The sequence below is a fragment of the Mastomys coucha genome, unplaced genomic scaffold (genome assembly GCF_008632895.1).
Source record: "Mastomys coucha isolate ucsf_1 unplaced genomic scaffold, UCSF_Mcou_1 pScaffold22, whole genome shotgun sequence".
Lineage (NCBI taxonomy): Eukaryota > Metazoa > Chordata > Mammalia > Rodentia > Muridae > Mastomys > Mastomys coucha.
Genome location: NW_022196905.1, coordinates 204,021,574 through 204,042,803, shown reverse-complemented (window position 1 = coordinate 204,042,803; position 21,230 = coordinate 204,021,574). Strand labels below are relative to the sequence as shown.

Below are 21,230 nucleotides of genomic sequence, written 5' to 3'. Positions count from 1 at the left end.
TGGAGGTAATGGTGGAGGTGGTGGTGATGGAGGTGGTGGTGGTGGTGGTGGTGGAGGTGGCGGTGGCAGTGGTGATGGTGGAGGTGGCAGTGGAGGTGACAGTGGTGGTGGAGGTGGTAGAGGTGGTGGTGGTGGTGGTGGAGGTGATGGTGGTGATGGTGGTGGACGTAGTGGTAGATGATTGAAATGGCAGTAGAGACGATTGTGGTGGTGGAAGAGGTGTTATTGGTGATGATGGTGGAAGAGGTAATATTGATAATGGTGTTGCTAGAGGAGGTGATGTTTGTGATAGTGGTGGTAGTGGTGGTGGAGGAGGTGGTGGTGGTGATGGAGGAATGATATTGCTAGGAGTGTTGGTGATTATGGGGGAGGTGATTTTGATAATGGTGTTAGTAGAGGAGGTGGAGTTGATGGTGATGGTAGAGAAGATTGTGTTGGTAGTGATGGTGGTAATGGAGAAGACTGTGGTGATGATGACAATGATGGGGGTTTGGTGATGGTACTGCCAGTGCCTTTTGTTGTAACGGTAGAAATGGAAGTAGTGGTTGAGGAGGTGAACATGGAGGTAGTCAAGGTGGAGGTGGTAGTGATAGTAGAAATGGTGGTGGCTGTGGAAATGGGAGAGGTGGTAGTGTGGATGTGGTGATTTGACTATACCTTTCAGGAAGATGGTAGCTTCTTGTCCTTGATGGGGTACTCTTGTGTGAATATGGCTCAATCCTATAATGTCTGTATTCTAGTTTATCTATAAACAGATTTGGTATTCCTTGAGTTTTCATGGTGATTGCCATGAAAACTCAAGTATGTTTGGGATTTGTGGAGTGCCTATTCCTATAGGGGGCGTGGAGATCAAGCCTAAGATCTGGGGCATAGCATGTGAAGCTTTGGTGTAGTAGGCCTAGTGTGCTTAGTGGAGCACACTCATGTAGGATAGCTGAGTTCATGACAAACCAGACTGTACACACTGATTGGAATTTAGTTAACTTGGCGATCTTGGGCAGGATTGTTTTCTGACAAAATAGGACTTCAGTTCCCTGGAAGACATGAGGGTTTTAGGATTTGAATGTGGATGGGGCAGGTTGTCTGGTGTGTTAGGATTGGTAACTACCGCTGTTTCCTGCACATGGCTCGCACCTTGCCTTTCTGAAGTCTGAGCTGTTGACTTTGTACATTTGTTTTTCCACTGGTAGTATTGATTTGATGAATCACAGTTTTCAGCTGATCATTTATTAAACATTTTTGGAGTATTTGTTATGGCTAAGCAGTTTTCTCTCCACAGACAACTCTGTGTCAGACAGGGAGATGCGGTCTGGAAAGCCTTTACGTTCCTGTAGAGGGAGGGAGGGCAAGGCAAACAATGAGCCCTTAGATGAACCAGGGAGTTTTTACATTACTACCAAGCTCTGAGGAGGGCTCGCTTGAATTAAAAGCAGAATCAAGACAGGTAGGAGTTAGGCACAGGTGAGGGCAGAGACTATCTCCAGCAGAAGGGATATCAGGTACAGTGGTGCATGATGGGAGTAAGCTTGGCATGATGGGAGTAAGCTTGGCATGATGATGGGAGTAAGCTTGGCAGGTTTAAGGCTCAAGAAGTAAAAGGTGATTAATATTTTGTTGCTTGCTTGTTTGTTTTGTGGTATCTTTTGGGGGGAGGGACAGAGTCTTTCTACATAGCTATTGGCTGTCTCAGAAATCACTTTGTAAACCAGGCTGGCCTCTGCCTCTGGGAGTTGGGAATTAAAGGCGTGTGCCACCATGCCCAACATAAGGAGATTATTGTTTGAGGAGAATATATTGTAGAAAGAGTGGAGAAAGGTGATACTGGAAAGTTAAATAGATCCAGATGAACCGATTCCACTTTAGTGAGGAGGGAGGACTCATTTCATTTGTAGGACATTAGACATTGCTGCCTTCTTCCAGTTGCTACGTGGGAGATGTCGTTGTGAAAATTGGGAGTTAATTTATTTTCATTTTTTAAACTGTATTTATTTGTATTTAAGTGTTTGTGTGTGTGTATGTCTGTGTACTACATGCATGCCTGGTGCCCAAGGAGGTCAGAAGAGAGTGTCTGGACACACTCTAGAGTTAGACAGTGGCAGTCCACCGTGGGGGACGAGTACCATCTCCAGCCCAGGAGGTCATTTAAATATCTGCTGAGGTAGGCCAACTGAAAGAAGAGGGCTTCACACGAAGTGCTGAGTCAGGGTTAGATTAGGGAGATGCTTGAAGGTAGGACCCATGATATTGGTATTTGCCTCGAGGGTGATAAAGATTTACTGGGAATAGTGTGAGCAGTGGAGCAGACAGTCAGATGGTGAAGTCAAATGTGATGGGGGTCCCTTTTGGGGTAGTGGAGATTGAAGCTAATAGTGCAGTTTTGGTAATGTTCAGTTTGACTGGGGAAATGCTGTTGAGTGATATCAATGGGGGGTTAGGTTCTGTGCTGGATCGTATTTCACATATTGAGTCCCTAGGTGCTATGCAAGTCACTGCATAGAGAATGGAAGAACAGAAACGAATGAAAGACAACCAGCGGCTGCCGTCTGGGGTATTCTATAGTTTGCATGAGCAGATGAATAGCCAGTTATATAGAGGGAAGCTAGGTGAATGCTAGCTTTAGAGAAGCGTGTCCTCTGAGGAGGGACACGGGGTGTTTGTTACGGGCCAGGAATGTGGAGAGTAAATTGACGTTGAGTGGGGCAGCATGCTCAGGGTGAGTGTTGTTACTGAGCAGTTTAGCTTGCACAGTCTCAGTTTTTGCTGATTATCTGGTGTCTTGTCTGATTAGTGCTTGACCGTACTCAGAATGTTTTGGGGGGGCAGGGATGGTGAACAGCGGGGTCATACTGGTCGATAATGACCCTGAAAAGCTCTTCGGATGTGATGTTAAGAATAAGAACTTGATTGGAGTGGGTTGAGGAGCTTGCGGAGATCACAGACTGCTCATCTAAAGCGTTTTGCTCCGAAATCCAAGAGAAATGTGCAAGTTGAAGAGATGAGGAAGGTAATGGAGGGGGTGTTTCTTTCTTTTTTCTTTTTTTTTGGTTTTTCAAGACAGGATTTCTCTGTGTAGCCCTGGCTGTCCCGGAACTCACTCTGTAGACCAGGCTGGCCTCAAACTCAGAAACTGCCTGCCTCTGCCTCCCAAGTGCTGGGATTAAAGGCGTGCTCCACCACTGTCTGCCTGAGGGGGTGTTTCTTAATGTCAGTGTTGAAGAGCAAGATTCTGCAACAGTCAGAGTGACCACAGAGAAGCAGAGGGTGGTGAAAACAGGAGAGAGAGTGGAAATAGGGAGTGATTGGGCTTACAAAGCTAATAAAAGTTAAGATCTGAAACAAAGTACACAGATATACACAAAGTACCAGGGATGGGACAGGAAAAGTTGCTCTTCCGTTGAACCAGAGGGAATGCAGACATGCTCATAGGTTTAAGTGGGTTAGTGGCTTGGATGGTCGTTAGATCCAAGGCTAGATGACCTATCAGCTTGTCCGTGTTTATGAAGATGGGGACAGTGGGAGGTTATCAGCCCAGACGAGGATGGGGAAAGCGAGAGAGAAACTAGCAATGCTAAGTCATCATTGTGGAAAGGACAAAGGTGAATTTGCTTACGAAGCACAGTAAGTAGAAATACTATGCTGAGAGCTCACTGGAGATCTGCAGTCATAACGATCAGCTATAGGACGGTGGTGTGATTTGCTTTAGTCACAGTCAGCCATTTCTGAGTAGAGATGATGCTTATAGCTATTGCTGTAAACTGCTGCAGAAGAAACCACCAGCAGATTGACAGGGTTGAGTCACATAGGCTGGGCTGGGTGATTAGACGTGGCCCATGTTTCGGTCATCCTTCCAGATTATTGTAGTCTAGATGGAGACAGATGATGGAGAGAAAATTGAGAGAAATGGGGAGGACTCGGTTGTACGATCTCCAGTTGCAGCGGCCCGCTTTAGGAAATGTTACTTGATTGTGTTTTCACTCTATCTGGATCTGTATACCTTCAAACCCCGTCAGAAGCTGTGTTGTAGAGGAGAGCCGTGATTTAGGTTTTATAACGCATTGGTAGATGAGTAGCTGTGATTTATGCCATTGAATAACCCCACAAGGAGCGTGAGAGGATAGAGATTCAAGGAAACTAGGTTTAGGAGGAAGGAAATACCGATGAGGATTGACAGCCGCCTGTCATGAAACACTGCTGTCTTTTATGTGTGGATGCTTAACCAATTAGCAAGATAATTTCAGTAAGTAATCATAAGAAACGAGAACATTCTATTCACCACTAAAGACTATCTCAAGTCTATTAAATAGATTGGGAAATAGGTTCTAGAAAGTTTCCATGTTCCGTGAAACTTCTGAGTTGTAAATTGTAATGTAAAAGTCTTACATAGAGTGTGGGTTTACCTGGGGTTTGGGAGGAAAACTTTAATAAATAGTAGTAGGTCCATGACTGAATGTTTATTAACTCTGTGTAGACACATTGTTCTTTGGGTGTATTTTCTGTTAACCTTTTTTTTTTATCCCAGACCGCATTACTGCATTATTGCATTATTGTTTATTGTGTGTATGTGTATATGCATGAGTGTGCATATATGTATGCATGAGTGTGCATGCCATAGTGCACAAGTGGTCAGAAGACAGTTATTAAGAGTCTGTTAACCATGTGGGGCCCACGGAATTAATCACTAGGCTTGGTAGCAATGTCCTTGGGTCTGTCACTCCAGTCCCTCCATACTGCATTCTTCTGGGTACCTTTCTAATATGGAGGTGCTCAGTGTGCAGCTGTTTGAGTACTCAGTAGTAGTCCAGGCAGGACGTTTTCTTTCAGGGAACAGATGTGCAGGTAGACCCTTGTGAGATGTGTAGCACTGAAGATAACATCAGAGTTACAACTGGACCTTGAGTCCTCAGTCTTATTCTTGGCTTTGTAGGTTAGAAACGGTTTCATTAGCTCCTCTGGGGTCCATTGGGCTCTTATAAAGTAGACCAGCTTAGTCAGAATTAAAAGATTAATACGTGAGCTTTAGGAACCTTATTTTCAGTAGGCTCACAGGTATTTCTATGAAGTGTAATATATGTTCATATTATGTGCATGATTATAGTTAGCTTTGTGGTGGGATTTGTAATGGGAGCATCAGGTGGGGAGCGTGGATCGCAGGGAGGAGAGGTATTTGTCAGAGATAAAGAGGTGGGGAGAGCCCTATTGAACTGTCCATCTACCCGTGTGCTTCACACAGTGTTTGTACTGAGTGTTCACTGTGAAACCCAGTGCCTTGACCTTTCCTAGACTGAACGTGGAAGACCTTAACAAACAATTGCTCTTCACATAACCTGCTTACTTAGTTTACCAAGTTGGTAGTTATGCTTTTCCTCTCTGGGCATTTGTAGATGTAGATTGCTAACTACCAGCTACAGTGGATCACTAAGGTAGGGATTGTCAACCAGGGAAATTTTGAATTCTTCAGATATTCCTTGTGGAGATTTACTAATGTAGAGATTTAAACTATTAAAAATACCATATACTTGATTATGGGCTGGCCTCCCCCTTATCACTTATGCTGAGGATTGAACCCTTAACCTTAGGAGCATATTAAGCAAACAATGATTGAACCGTGTCTCCAACCCCTTGGTTATGTTTTATGCTTACTGAAAAGTCCCTTTCCAGGTCTGCTCCCCTACCAGGACCCTTTGGTCATCTCAATAGGGTGACCTTCCTTCCTTCACAGTGGGGTTAAGTTTAGAAGTTGCTCAAGTACCACGGGAGTGGAAGTTCAGTAGGAGACTTAGCTTCTAGGTGAACCAGAGCATTTACTGAGCAGTTTTGTTAAGTGTCCTTAGTGGCCTCTTAGGACATCATCACTTAAGAGTATAATGCTGGGTATTTAAATGACAGTTGAACAACTCAGAAAATAATAATAAGCCCTTAGAGTGGCTCTCTGCTAGAAACCTCCATGGGCCAATGGGCCCTTGCTAATTATCATATGATCACTTACAGCTTAAGTCCTGAATTACCATTAGCTTCAAGAATAGATTTGAGTAGGGCATTAACCTTTCCGTCTTCTCAGCCATTAAGTGAAGCCAATAATATCTGGCCACATCACGGGAATGCTGTAAAATGCACTAGTCAAAGCTTGCAAAAATATTTACAAAGCTTCATGAGTGTTGAGCAGAAATAAGAAATGGCCGTCAATAAAAAGACAAGACTGAGAAAGATGAGGAACTCATTGCGATTGCCCGGCATCACTGTGTGCAAAATGGCCTTTTTGACACCTTATATTCTGAATCATTTATTGTTTTTGTTGCATTTATTGTTGTTGTTCTTGTTAATTTGCTGTAGAGGTATTTCCAAATAGTTGACTTAGTGTTGAGATAAATCTGAGTGGTTGCTGTACCAGGATGTATACTTGGTTTCTAACAACCTATTCCTTTGATTTGACACATAGTGACTGGAGAAAAAGTAGTCTTTCTCCAGCACAGCGTGTGGAGGGCTATTGCCTTCTCCTTATGTTCTGCTTTACTGCGTGATAGAAAACACATCCCATGTTGGATGATGTGCCTGGAAAGCATAATTGAAAACTTGAAAAAAAAAAAGTCATAACATAAAAATCCCTTGGACCAAACCCTTAGAGCTCATGCTTGCTTATAGCCAACCGTTACAGCTGCTCGTCAATGAGGTTGTGTCATTGATGTGGCTTACCTGATACTCCAATATTCAGGAATCATCTAACATATTTTATCCATTGTATCAAGATGGCGCACATGTAGTTTTAGTATTATCTAAAGGTAGAAAAGCTTAAATTATTTATTACTAAGTATTTCGATGTTGTGTCTTATTCTGTGGAAGTTTGAGGTTGGTTGAATGTTTGTACAGCTAGAATAAGCTTTTTCCTGTCATTCCAGGGAAGTTGTGGGTTTTTTTTTTTTCCGTATAAGTTAGGAGTATAGAGCACATAAAATATTATTTAAATTTGGTCTGGAAAGGCTGTTGACACCAGCTAGTTGGAGGAACTTGAAGCTTTGACATAATAACATCTTATAGAATTGGGTGGGTTTATGCCTTGATGTATGCTAGGTGTTTGTCTGGGGCACAGATGGGTGTTCTGGAAGCTTTGGTAATTAGCTTTCTGGTGGCTTTGTGTCATTAAAGCACACAATCTTTCAAGATGTTCACATGGCTGAATCATTGTGAGACTGATGTTTTCTATAGCTTCATGTGGTACATAAAAAACATTTTTCTCAGGGGATAAAAGGTGGCCTTACCCTGATTAAGATATTGCAACAATATAACAAAATTGCAAAAATGATAACAATCTCGTAATCATTTGAACAATAATGAAAATATAGCAATAAAAAGCCTCAGCAGACAGGGCCTTTCATATTTGATATTTGGTCTTTGATATTTGGCTTCATGTTGTTTAGGTATGGAGCCTGTGTATAGCAACATTTGCACTAATGTAGGTGCCTTTACCCACAATTTGTCTCTCCAAACAGGCTTGGTGGCTAAGAGGGCCTAAAATTAAATTATTTTTGGAACCTGGCATATTAAGTTTGAAATCAAACAAATTTTTGTAAAGCCTGGCATTATTGCTGTACACATTTTAAAATTAGTCTGATCTTTTGAACCTTAGACCCATTTGGAAGGTTAAAAAAAAGTCCTATGCTTTAGATAATCTGTTTGATTGTGGAATCTGTATTGTGAAAACTTGAATAAATCACTAACATGTATTCATGATGTTAGTGGTCTGGTGTGTGTGGTCTGTGTGATATGTGTGCGTGTGGTGTGTGTAGAGGTCAGAGGTTGACACTGAGGTCTTCCTTTATGGCTATTTATAGAAAAGGGTTTCTTATTGAACCTGGTGTTCACCAATTGGCCAGACTGTCTGGCTAACCCCTAAGATCTTTCTGCCTCCACTTCCCAATATTTAGATTATCAGTGTATACCCAGCTTCTTATTGTGGGTGCTATGGATCTGAATTCAACTCTTCATGTTTGTCCAGTAAGCATTTTACCCAGTGAATCCAATCCCAATTAGTGTTTTAAATGACGTTTGTGAATGCTAGGGTAAAAATTTGTTACATAACCACATTTGATGTTTTTGTTTTGATTTATTTTAAATTTTGGATTCTACCAGACAGGGTCATGATTTTCCATTAAAAATAAACCAGATAGTATGGCTTATGAATGCCACTCATCAACTTCTGGCTAATCTCCATTGTGTTCTCTCTGTTTTGTTTTTTGATGGTGATGAAGGGCCTGTTGTATGCCCCTCTACCACTGAGCTACCTCCTCAATGTGGATTTTAAGGGCTAAAGGTCTTTTCCTTAGTGAGGTATGATTCAGAGTTTAACTATATAGTTTGCAGAGTTTTAGTAAGTACAGGTACTTATGACCTGACTCATGACCGATGATGACCTTGAGATATTGAATATGCAGAACCTTGAGCATCTTTCCAGTAAAGGTTCCCAGCCACAGATGTGCTTTCTTTTTGGGGGGTTGCAGGGAGCAGGTTTCCAGACAGGGTTTCTCTGTATAGCCCTGGCTGTCCTAGAACTCACTTTGTAGACCAGGGTGGCCTCTAATTCAGAAATCCACCTGCCTCTGCCTCCCAAGTGCTGGGATTAAAGGCGTGCGCCACCACTGCCCTGCCAGATGTGATTTCTATGGGAATAGTTTTAGCTGTTTTGAACTGTGTGCAAGCAGAAGCATCCAGGATGTGGTTGAGGGGGACTGGAGGGGTGTGGAATATGTGGGGATGCCTCCTATCCCACACTGGGTTGGTTGTGAGCTTCATTTAGGTGGGTTTTCCACAGTCTGTCTCTTCTCTCCTGCTAAGTGAACCTTTATATGTATCGACTATGATATGGTGTGTTGATAAGCATGCCTGTTAACAGTTTGGGGTGTTATAAGAAGACCTAAAGAGCCGTGATAGGCGACGCTGAACTTTACAAATCCGCTGCAATTAATTGCGTGTTCAGGTCAGCCAAGCTTTCAGTAAGATGGGTGGATTTAATTTCCTATAAAGTAAAATCTTATTTGATTTCCCCCCTAAGGTTCTTTGCTATGATCTTCCTTTCTATTTTTTTCTAGCAATAATTTAATCTTACTGTCTTTTTTTATGTTTCACATTAGCTTTGAGACACAAAGTTGGGAGGTGGTTGTCTGAATATGTAATGCAGAGAGGGTTCGGAGGACAGATGTAATTTCTTAAGAAAAACAACATGCAGCTGTCAAGTAGTGAGTTCCCCTCCTTTTAAAAAAAAGTGTGTGGGGAGAGAGAGAGAGAGAGAGAGAGAAAGAGAGAGAGAGAAAGAGAGAGAGAGAGCGCGAGCACAAAGCTCTGGAGCATGAATGTGGAGGCCAACAGACTACCTCATATGTCATCCTTAGGAACACCATCTGTCTCCTCTGTGAGACAAGTTGTCTCGTTGGCCTGGAGCTCATCAGTTGGAATAAACAGGCCAGGAGAGCTGGCTGCTGAGTCCCGGGCATCTCCTGTCTCAGCCTTCCCATCAGCTCTGGGATAATGAGAGCATGTACTGAGCCTGGCATTTTTTGTTTGTTTGTTGTGCTCTTTTGAGACAGGATCTCTCTATGTGGTCCTGGCTGTTCTGGGACTCACTCTGTAGACCAGGCTGACCTTATCACAGAGATCCACCTGTCTGTCTCTGCCTCCTGAGTGCAGGCCTTGAAAGCATGCACCACCCACCGTTCCTGGCTCTGGCATTTTGATGTGGCTTCTGGGGGATGAATTCAGTTCTCATGTTTATGAGGCAAGATCTTTACCAACTGATCTATCTCACCAGCCCCGAAAATTGTTCTTCAAGGGTTAAGATTATATTGTTTGTGTTTTGTCTATGTACTTGGTTTGAGTTAGTGTTGTTTCTAGGGATATAAAACAACAAAAAAGACTCTCTAAAACTTTCAAGATTCCCATTAGAAAAAAACCTGTGATTTAGAAAGGAGATGAAGCCAGGCATGGTGGTTCATGTTTGCACCAGCACTTAGAGGGCATAGGCAGGCTGATCCCTGAGTAGGAGGCCAGCCTGGTTTTGTGCACATTGAGTTCCAGGCAATCCAGGACTACATGTGAAACTTAGGTGTTCCAAAAAAAGAAAAAGGAGGGGGGGGGAAGAACAGAGGGAGGGAGAGGAGATTGCAGGTGTAGGAAAAAGGTCAAGGAGAAGGGGAAGAGAAGGAAGAGCAGGAAGAGGAGAAGAGGGCGAATGTACTAAAGCAATCAGTGGCCCCCAAGGAACTCTCTGAATCACTTCCCCCAGTGTAGGGAATGATTGCCACAGAGTCAGGCCATGGAGATAAATTATTCTGACAGTTATATGTGGCATTTAATTTGGCAGTTGTTATCCACAGTTGTAAAGGTGCTGGTGCTCCACCTTTGAGAGGCAAGGGTATCCTTAGTTCATCTGAAGACACTTTTTACCAGTGCCCTCTGAGTAACTTAAACATGCCTGTCAAGATTTTAATGTCTTAAAGGCAGCTTTTGAGGTCTCCTGAGGGCACACAGTGCATACCGCTTTCTGCTTGCCATCTCAGACACTGAATTGCTTCTTCAGCTTGCCAGTCTCATTGACCCAGTCTCATTTTGTTGGTTTATTGGTGACAGGCTGGCTTTGAACTACTTTGAATGTAGTTTAAGATGACCTTTAATTCCTCACTCTCCTGCTCCCTCTCCCTAACTGATGTGCACCACCTTGCCCAGTTTTATGTGGTGCTGGGGATCAAGCTCCGAGCCTCTACGAGCAGTTACGTTTAAAGCCCTAAAATTATGTCCTTGGAAAGGTGGATAGGAACTTAGTGGTAGTCTGGTTTTTTTTTTTTTTAGTTATTTGAGAGATTCTAAAGGTATGGAAATATGGAAATGAAGAATTGAAGGATCTAATGTAGACACAGAAGGCAGATTTGGTTGTGGGGGCGGGCACACAGCTGTGTCCCCAGTGTGAGGGAAGCAGAGGCCACAGGCAGAGGCTCAGTCTGGGCAGATAGCATGACGCTGTCTCAAAAACCAAAGCAATAGAAAGCAACAAACCAAAGCAAGGCACCTGTAGCCGCGGAGGCTTTGCAAGGCACCTGTAGCCGCGGAGGCTTTTTCCATGTTTGTTTTCAGGTAAGATCTTGGACTGTTGTTACTCAGGCAGATCTCAAACGTGTGATCCTCCTGTTTCAGCTCGTGAGTGCTAGGATTATTGATATTTACATTTTTTTTTCATTTGTAGCGACAATGTATGGAGGCAGCACAGATGTCGGTGAGACAAAAGTACAGCAGTTTCCAGAAGGGATAATAGGATCAAAGACTTGTTCTAAAGCAAGGGGCTGCTTGGGTTCCACATCTCAGCCACTTGGTCAAGCACTGACCGCATCGAGTTTTTACAACATCCTGGACAGAAGAATGTTTGACAAACGAGAAAATTGTAGCACAGGAGGACTCAGGTTTTCCAGGACCACATAGCTACCATGCAATGATTCTAGATTCAAGGGCACAGTGCTGTGGGTAAACTGTGGCATGGGTGTCCATTCTATGTTCTTCTCAGTCTTCATGTTCCTGAAGTGTTTAGGAACACTGTGACAGTCTGGTGTTAATATCTACAGCTCCTCACTCTCGATCCTCATGGAAAGCAGTAGTAGTGGGGTGAAGGGAGCTGTGCGTGTCCCCAGTAAATAGATGGAAGACAGTATAATAATGCAGTCCCTGTTACCATTTGAGCTCCAGGGTGGCCGGTGGTTTTGTCTCTTTTTTTCATTTTTGTATCTCTAGAATCTAGATTACAAACTAGTACAGAGGTGGGTGTCCACTACAAATTTGTTAAATGAATAATAGTAATAATAAGCATTATTAAATGAATAAATGCTCGAGAGTTCTTGAGAATGAATAGAGGCTAAGCCACCAAATCATGCTCACCACATGAAGCAGAAGAAGCCTGAACAGAAGCATCCCTCAGTCCCAGGCTATGACCCTGGGCAGGACTCCTGCCTAGCAGAACCCTGCAGAGTGTGAGAACGTGGGACAGGAGAAGGATCCTGATTAGAGGGCATGGCAGGAGGGGGCTTGTTACTACCGTATATTAATTATGGGTAATGATGGGTTTTGTTTTAAGAATATTTTATCAGAAAAGAAAGTCTAGATGACTTGAAACAGTCTCGTCTTGTGAATGAAGAGAACGGATCCTAGAGCTTCTTTGCCATGAGATTGAATCCCCTGTTCCCAGAAAACAGGAAAACCTTGGACTAGAGACAGCGTTAGTGATCATGGGCCAGGCCAGGCTCTGTGTAAAGTGGTGTATGTGTTTTCAGCAATGCTGCAAGCAAGGTAGGTCTTGTCTGCATTGTGTGTTTGGGCTACTATCAGGGAAACCTTAGTGAAACTGCCCACAGTTTCAGGAACTGGGGTTCTCTCAGAGGAGGGATCAAAGGACCTGAAATAGAGGGTTCAAAATGCAAACAGAAATCACGAAGTCAAGTTGAAATAGCCCAATCAAGACTTCACTTTACTTAGAATAAGCCAGGGTTTTTATAGTCACAGGAGAAACCGAAACCAAATCTCTAGATTACATGATATTTGCATAACATAAACACTGCAGAAAGGATTCAGGTGCCAAAGTCTCCAGGTTCCGAAGATCTTCAGGCGGTGGGCGCGCTCAGGCAGTGGGCATACTCAGGCGGCTTCTTCAAAGACCGAACTGACAGTCTGCAGAGAGCATCTGTCTCAGCTCCCCAGGTGTTAGCCTCCAAGCAGAGACTGCCAGAAGCCGGATGGATGGCTGAGGGGAAGGGAGAGGTAACACCTTAGGTAACAAAAGATGGAAATAGCAGCTATAGAAAGGATATTTGGGGTGGGGAGGGGCTTTCAGATGGCCTAAAGACTACGCTGCCCCTCAGGTTTTCTTCCCAGCTCCTGATTATACCACTGGAAAGTCCATCAACCACTGGCATATTCCGTTAAAGAGTTGACCTCTCTTAAAACTTTAAATGTCTCTGGCAAAACTTGTTCTGGAGGTGTTTGTAATATTAGCTATGATGTGAGCTAATTGAAAAAAGAGTTTTGGACCCTGCTACAAATAAATATCTCAAGAGATGGAGCTTGGGTAAGGGCGTGTTGGGCAGAGGGAGTTAAGCTAGGTATGTCTAGGGTTGGCAACTTCTGGGTGGGTGCTTAGCCCAGAGCGCTGCTTGCCGCTTGCCGCTTGCCAGGCTGCAGTTCTGAGAGGAAGAAGTGTGACTAAGATGCTGGCAGGGGGCCAGAGACAAACACTTCCTGTTTGTAAACTGCAAGGTGGGTGTAGTTCTGAATCCACCACTACCACCACCCAAGAGGAAGCACAGGCTTCCTATTTCCTCAGTGTACCCACTGAGGTCTCAGCAGTCAGGTGGTAGTGCTGCTCAGTGGTGTGTGGCTTAGAACCGTCTTGAGTCTGTAAAGGAGTTGAGAAAACAGCCCTGTAGAGTATTGCTTAGAGTTTGGGAACTGGGTGCAGATTTCAGGATGCTACTGAAAAGTGCTGATTTTTATTTTATAATGAGGCCTTTTTGTTTGTTTGTTTGGTTTGTTTGTTTGTTTTTCCCAAGACAGGGTTTCTCTGTGTAGCCCTGGCTGTCTTGGAACTCATTCTGTAGATCAGGCTGGCTTTGAACTCAGAAATCCACCTGCCTCTGCCTCCCAAGTGCTGGGATTAAAGGCATGCACCACTACTGCCTGGCCAATGAGGTCTTTTTAATGTGTGTGTGTGTGTGTGTGTATGTGTATCCATGTATGAGCGTCTATGAGCACGTGTATAGAAATCAAAACTTAGCATGTTGAGTGTCTTTCTCAATCATTTATCATCTTAATTTATTCATGTAGTTGTTTATTTGAGACAAAGTCTTTCACTGAACCTTGAGCTCACCAACTACAGTAAACTAGCCAACAAACTCTAGGAGCCTCCTGTCCGCCTCCCCAGGGCTGAGATGAGAGGTGCGTGCTGCTGCACCTGGCTTGGTTGGTTTGTTTGTCTTTTAAATTGTGGGCTCTAGGGAATTAAACTCAAGTCCTCATGAAAATTACATAGAAAATTCTTTGTCCACTGAGTTATTTTTCCAAATCCCCACACGCTCATTGTGGGGATTTGGAAAAATAATTTGGATCTTCATGTGTGGTGATAATGTCATCTCTCTGTTTGTGTCCTTGGGCAGCTGTTTCCTTGTTTGTTTCCAGTTCATTGTTTCTGAGATAAACGTAGAAGTGTTGGCACATTAATAAAATCCTACACTTTATTAGTACATTTGTGAGTTTACAGTGGCCGAGCTGAGCTGTCAATTTCACGTTCATGTTTTCTTAGGTATTGGACTACCTATAGCTGTATCTAAGACTATACTCTATCATCTATCTATCTATCTATCTATCTATCTATCTATCTATCTATCTATCATATAGATACTATATAAATATACTATATATATAGTATGTAGATACTATATAAAAGATACCCAGAACCTTTGTAGTCTCATCTTCATAAAAAGACTGCCAATGACGGAGGGTCTAAAAGACATTATACAAATTATTTCCCCCATGATGGAGTGAATGCCCAAGCTGAAAATACATTACAGAGTCTAATAGTCAGCCAGAAGAAGTGTGCTTGTCTGAGCAAAGCATTGCGCGTGTAATTTAGCTTGTCAATGTGAGCTGGGCTGAAAGCATCTCACTTTAAAGTGTGCAGCTGGTGAAAGTGGCAGAGGGATGCTCAATTGTTCCGCTCCGGCTTCCTTGTCTAGTGTTCTACTTGTCTTTGCTAATCATTGCTCCCCCGCCCTGCACCGTCTTTATTATTCATTATGGAATGCTTCTCCTGAAGTATAGCCGACTATAGCCTTTAATTGGTCTTGCTGCGTTTGAAATTAGTGAAAAGAATTTTATTTCTAAAATGATAGCATTTTTAAGTCAGGCTTATTTAATTAGTTGCCACGATCTTCTATTTTATCTTTCCCCAAACATGTTGCTGATTGCAGGAGCACCAGAGAGAGGATTCTCTACAGAACCCTGCCTGTGGTGATTTGAGTAAAAATGCCACCCACAAGCCCACAGGGAGTGGCACTATTAGGAGGTGTGGTCTTGGGGGAAGGTGTAGCTTTGTTGAAGGAGGTGTGTGACTGGCTGGAGGACTTTGAAGGCTCAGAAGCTCAACCCTTCTGATACCTGCCAGTCTGGATGTAGAACTCCCAGCTCCTTCTCCAGCATTGTGTCTGCCTCCGTGCTGTTGTCTTCTCGCCATGACGATAATTGACTAAACTTCTGAAACTGTAAGCCAGTCCCAATTAAATGTTTTCTTTTACAAGAGTTGCCGTGGTCATGGTATCCCTCTACAGCCATAGAAACTCTAACTAAGACACTGCCCTGTGATGGAAGGCCTTGACACCTGTGGTACTCAGAGGTCAGGCCAAAAATGGGCAGTCTGGTGAGGGCGTGGCCAAAGATCCCCCTGGAAAAGTGCACTTCATCAGGGCTCCCAACACTCGTTGGCTAGAGTACTCAAGGTAGAGAAAGGCATTCTTTCCCTTGCTTCTGCCTTTTTAAAAAGTAATACGTGACCATTCAAATGCATAACTATTAGAACTGGAAGAAAACTTTACAAATAAATAGAAAACTTTTATACTGCCACTAAGTGGAGATAGTCTCCAAAAATAGTTGTGGTAGTTCCTTCTAGACCCATCTTTGTATTTAAACACACACACACACACACACACACACACACACACACACACAGGGAAAAGACAGGACCCAGAGAAATGGCTCAGTGGCTAAGCATTTGCTGCTTTTCCAGAGGATACAAGTTCAATTCCAAGTGCTTATGTAATTTGGCTAACACCCACTTCTGTACTCCACGCACCTACATATACCCACACATATACATACACATATATACCCACATATAGGCATGCACATACACATAATTAAAAAGAATAAAATTCCAGGCATGTTGGCTTACTCAGGCAGTAAACCAGTATGAGTTCAATGGCTGTTAGTTCAAGGCCAACCTGATCTAAATCGTGAGCTCCAGGCAGCCAGGGCTAAATCGTAAAACCCTGTCTCACAAAATAAATAAAACAAAAGTATTTCTTAAAAACAGAATACGTACTGTGTATTCTGCTTAGAAATTAGTTTATTGTTATATGTTAGATAGGAGTGTGTCAGAGGCTCAGGGTAGGGTGCTCGGTGGCATCTTCATGAAGGCCATCAATGAGTTCCAGAGCTGGTCACTATGGTGGTGGCTTAAGTAAGAGGTCAGGCTGAAAGGGTTTTGAGGTAGGACCAAAGAATGTCATTCTCATTCATATATATATATATATGTATATATATATATATATACATATATATATATATATATGCCCATCTATATATGCACACACATACACATATATATTCATATATATATATATGTGTGTATGTATATATATATATATATATATATATATATATATATATATTCCTCCAAACAGTGAGTGTAGTTCTGATTAAGAAGCATTCCAAATTGTATCTGCCTTAAAACACAGAAACAAATTAATTTCTATTCCGGTGGATTGATTTCTAGGGTACATGGGTATTCATTCATCTAGGACCTGAGAGTCCAGCTTGGATAAAACCAATTTGATCTTACCACCATGGAATTTACACTCCCTAGGGAGATAGACAGCCAACATAGGGGCCAATACATAAGAATAATTTGGTTCACGTTGTGTAAATGCTCTTTGTAACTGTGAAGGACGGAGCTGGCAGTGACAGTGCCAGGGCTCAAGTGGAGGGGCTCAGTACTGACAGAAGCGAGCAGGAGAAGCTGTAGGAAGGGACAGTCTTCACTCACTCCACACACCCAAGGGGGATGTCTCGATCTCGGCTTGGAGATCGTGGCCTTCCTCCAGATACACACCCCATGAGATGTAGTCACTCTCTCTGTCCTGTCACTCAGATCTGCGGGAAGTCACAGTTGCTCTCTTTGATGTTGCAGAGTGTACTGAGGATCTTACAATGCTTTTGGGTTATTTTTCTCAGTCTCAGGCCTAATACCACTGAAGTGGGAGTAAATGGAAAATTTCTGTTAGATAAACAAGAGATGTCTGGGCGGTTATTGTATCAGTGTAATTCCACTATCGTATGAGGTACGACTGGGGCTGGCAGTCTGGCTCAGTAGAGCATTTCCTAGCATGGTTGAGCTTTTCCATTTGAGTCCAGTTCTCCCTCCCTAACCAAAACAAAACAAAAAACAAAACAAAACAAAACAAAAAACCCAAGCCATTGTTCCACTGCTTCTTAAATCTGGGAGAGTGGTCCTCAACCTGTGGGTCACGACCTCTTTGAGGGTCAAATATCAGCTCTCATGCTTACCAGATACTCATATTATGATTCATGACAGTAGCAAAGTTACAGTTATGAAGTAGCAACAAAATGGTTTTATGGTTGGGGGGGGAGCCAGCACAACATGAGGAACTGTATTAAAGGGTCGCAGTATTGGACCACTTATCTAGAAAGTTAAAAACAGATTTTAGAAACATAAATCTACTTGCTAGATCTTTTCATAAGTTTTGTGCGTTTTCTTAGAGAGAGTGTGTCACTCTGTAGCTCCGGCTGGCCTGGAAATCAGTTATCTGCCAGCTTCTGTCTCCTGAGTGTTGGGATTAAAGATCTCTGTAACGTGCCTGGCCATGACTAGACATTCTGCTCTGAGATTCCTTCTGAGGTATTGAAGGTGCCACACACTTGGGGGCCTTACCTCTAAGGACGGGAGGAAGCCATGCTTGAGGCTGGCATGGTGTAGTGAGATCCTGCCTCAAAAGAAAAAGAAAGAAACCTCCTTTTCCACTTCTGGGTGCTTCCTGTCCTGTCTTGAAACTCATAGTACAGTTTACCCAACACAGAAGAAGATATGTCTCAGTGATTCGATAGTCCGTGTACTCTTTTGTTGACGTGTAAAATCACACTGAATATTGAAAGGTGAGACAGGAAATTTGATCTCAGAAATTAGCCTTTTTCAAAATAACATGCCACCTTCAGGACTCTGCCATGTTCAGTATTATGAATCCTAATAAATTTTTAAATTTCTTTCTCTACTATGGCTTAATCTTGCTTAAATGGACGTATCTAAGAGTGCTTACATAATTCAAATGAATAGAAGAAACCTTCAGATGCACTCCTATTAGTTTATGTTTTTAATATAATAACTTATTGATTCTTTGAGGATTTCATACAGTGTATCTTGACCATACATGCTGTATTGTGCCTAACTACTCCTAGATTCAGCCCCACTTCTGAGGCCCTCATAACTTTGTATCCAGTTTTTTAATTCAGTAAACCATTAAGCCACATTGGTCCACAACATTGTGTGTGTGTGTGTGTGTGTGTGTGTGTGTGTGTGTGTTTGCCTATGTGAGTGTCCCTTGAGGCTGGAAGAGTGTTGGATCCCTGAAACCATTGTGAGCCAACCACCACGGGTACTGGAGACTGAATTCCAGTCATCTAGAAGAGCAAGCATTTTTAACCACTGAGCCTTCTCTCCAGCCCCTGATTTACACTGTGAACCATGAAGACAGATTGTCTATGTGCTATCTGAAATAGTTACCCCATTTTGGTTAATGCTATTCACATATCAGGCTTCTCTTGTCTCCGTAGCATATGTATGGCCTTAGGTGAGTTACACAGCTTCTCCAAGGCTCTGTATTAACTTCTATATAATGAGGATAATGAGGTGTTATTGACTACCAGCTCCCTGCCTGTCCTGGTACTCCATTAAATGGAAGCGACTCTGAGAAGGAGTTTATTGAATGGTTGTGTTTAGCATTGTGATAAAAAGGATAGTGTGGGATATTTAGAAATCACCTAGAGATGGGACTGAAAGTCTTAGAATAACTGTATTCTATCTCCAGCTTCCCATGGCCTGACCATATGATTTAGACATTTTCTCTAACCCCTCTGGAGTCTGGATTCTTTTTGAGTCATATTGGAAGCTTGGTTAATTGGAGCCTAAGGTACATAGCCCCAGGCTCTCTGCTAACTGAGTGGTTCTGGTAAGGGGGTGTGGTTCATTTGATATCTTATATTTTGTTTTGTTTCAGCCAGCTGTTTAATTGATTCAAAGGTAAGTCATTGATGTGGCCATAACTACTTTTACTGTTGGTATCATGAGTGACTGGTCACCAGATGTCATGTTGGCAAGCTGGGATAGTCATTTTTTTTGTTTGTTTTGAGGCTGCATATAATTAATCATATAATTATGAGTTCTTTCAGTTTGGTCATAGTAAAGTTACATCATAAAACTATGTAAGGATTTACTAGCAAGATAAAAATAGTAGTACATGTTTTATACAGTTGACGTGCATGTTCAACGTTTGCGTTTTCAAGCCTATAAAAACAATGGACTCATTGTTCCATCCTTAAAAATATATCCAGGTCGTCTGTCCTCAAAAGAACCTTTCTCCCTCTGCCTTCAAACACATGTGCAGACTTATACTTGTATAATTCTAGTGATTTTTCAGTCTTCTAATAGACTAGCTCTGCACTTCTTAATGAATTACATAAAAACCAGTAAAGCAGATAAATAAAAACTAAGGGGCTGCAGAGAGGGCTCAGCACTTATGGAAGGTTTGTTGTGTGTTCATGTGCGTGGGAGGACAGATTCCAGTACCCACGTGACTAGCCGACGTCTGGTGTCTGACTGGAACCCTGGCCCGAAGGAGGGTGGCAGAGAGAGGAGTACTGAGACTTGATAGCTTCTAGACTAACCAAGAGAGTGAGAAAGATAAAGGAGAATACTGGTACCCTCTTGTGGCCAGTGTGCATGTGCACAAGTACACACAAGTACACACACATGCACACACGCCTTTAAAAACTGTAAAGCCTGCATTGTTTTCTTGGATATGTGTGTGTGTGTGTGTGTGTGTGTGTGTGTGTGTGTGTGTGTGTGTGATGCCTGTTAAAATAGGTATACTGCTTACTGATTTTTTTTCACTTGAGAATATATTGTAGCCCCTCTCCATTTGTACAGGTTTTTTTCTTTTTCTTTTTCCTTTCTTTCTTTCTTTCTTTCTTTCTTTCTTTCTTTCTTTCTTTCTTTCTTTCTTTCTTTCTTTCTTTCTTCTTTTTTTTTTTTGTGCAAGGTGTTCCCTGAAGGACGATAACAGCTTTTAGCTATTTAAGCAGTCTCTGTGTGATTCAGGCCTCCACCTCCAACTTCCACTTTTGCCCACAATCACTCTGAGGTGGGCCTCTTCTACAGAGGAGCCTGTGAACATGCTAGTGAGTCAGTGAACTCAGTTGCTGAGTCAGAGGATATGTGCCTTGGCAGTTTTGGCTGAAATAAACAAACTGTTCTTCGAGTCCGTTCCCTGGGTCTGTACCCCCACTGGTGTGTAAGCAAGCTGGCTTCTTTCTTCTCAGCCACTTCTTCCTGCTGTCTGCTGTGTTATCAGTACTGTGGAACCTACTGAAAAGCACTCACTGTGTCATTGCTGGGGAAAAGCCGATTAGATGGGTGATCATTACAGTTTATTTGTATAAATTCCAAAGAATGAATATTACACTGAAGACCACTTCCTAAACTATGTATGTTTGCTAAATTAAATAGCTGTGCTGTTAAGTGTCTTGGAAGGTATTTTACGTTGCTTCAGAGCACAATTATACCAAGCATAGAAAATCCTTTCAATGTAAACGTGATCAACCAGTTAAAGCCTTCCATGGAGAGTCATTCTCTTAATACAGAGAACTACATCCTGAATACTGTGGAGAAGGTTTGGCTGTAACCACCTCATCTATGTGTTCTTCACATGTTGGTCTTCTATTATCTTTAGATGTTCTTTCTGTGTTTTCAGAGAAAACGGTAGTTAATAGACTGGGGGCTTACTCATGATTAAGCATCTTAGTCTTTATTTTTGATAGTTGCTACTGCCCATGTATAGCATCAGTGTACACGTGCATATGTACACACAGCCTCCACATCCTGGAGTGGAACCCTCCATGCTTCATATAGGAGAGTAGGGTAGCTTGTAATACCCCACCCATCCTCCCCCCAGATTCCACATCCTGGAGTGGAACCCTTCATGCTTTATATAGGAGAGTAGAGTAGTTTGTGATCCCCCCCACACCCCCCCCAAAAGAAACATGTTCTTTTTTCCACATTTGTCTTATTACCTAGACATGGATATCATAAGCTGTTTTTGTCTTAGGCTGCAATGTAATGGGTATTAAAGTAATACTGCTTCCCCCCC

At 42.6% G+C, this 21,230-nt stretch overlaps 1 protein-coding gene across 2 annotated transcripts in view; it reads left to right on the top strand.

Moving 5' to 3' along the window:
- The window catches only part of Klhl2 (kelch like family member 2), a 110,665-nt gene that overhangs the window by 46,022 nt on the left and 43,413 nt on the right, over nucleotides 1-21,230 (top strand). The window lies entirely within an intron of this gene.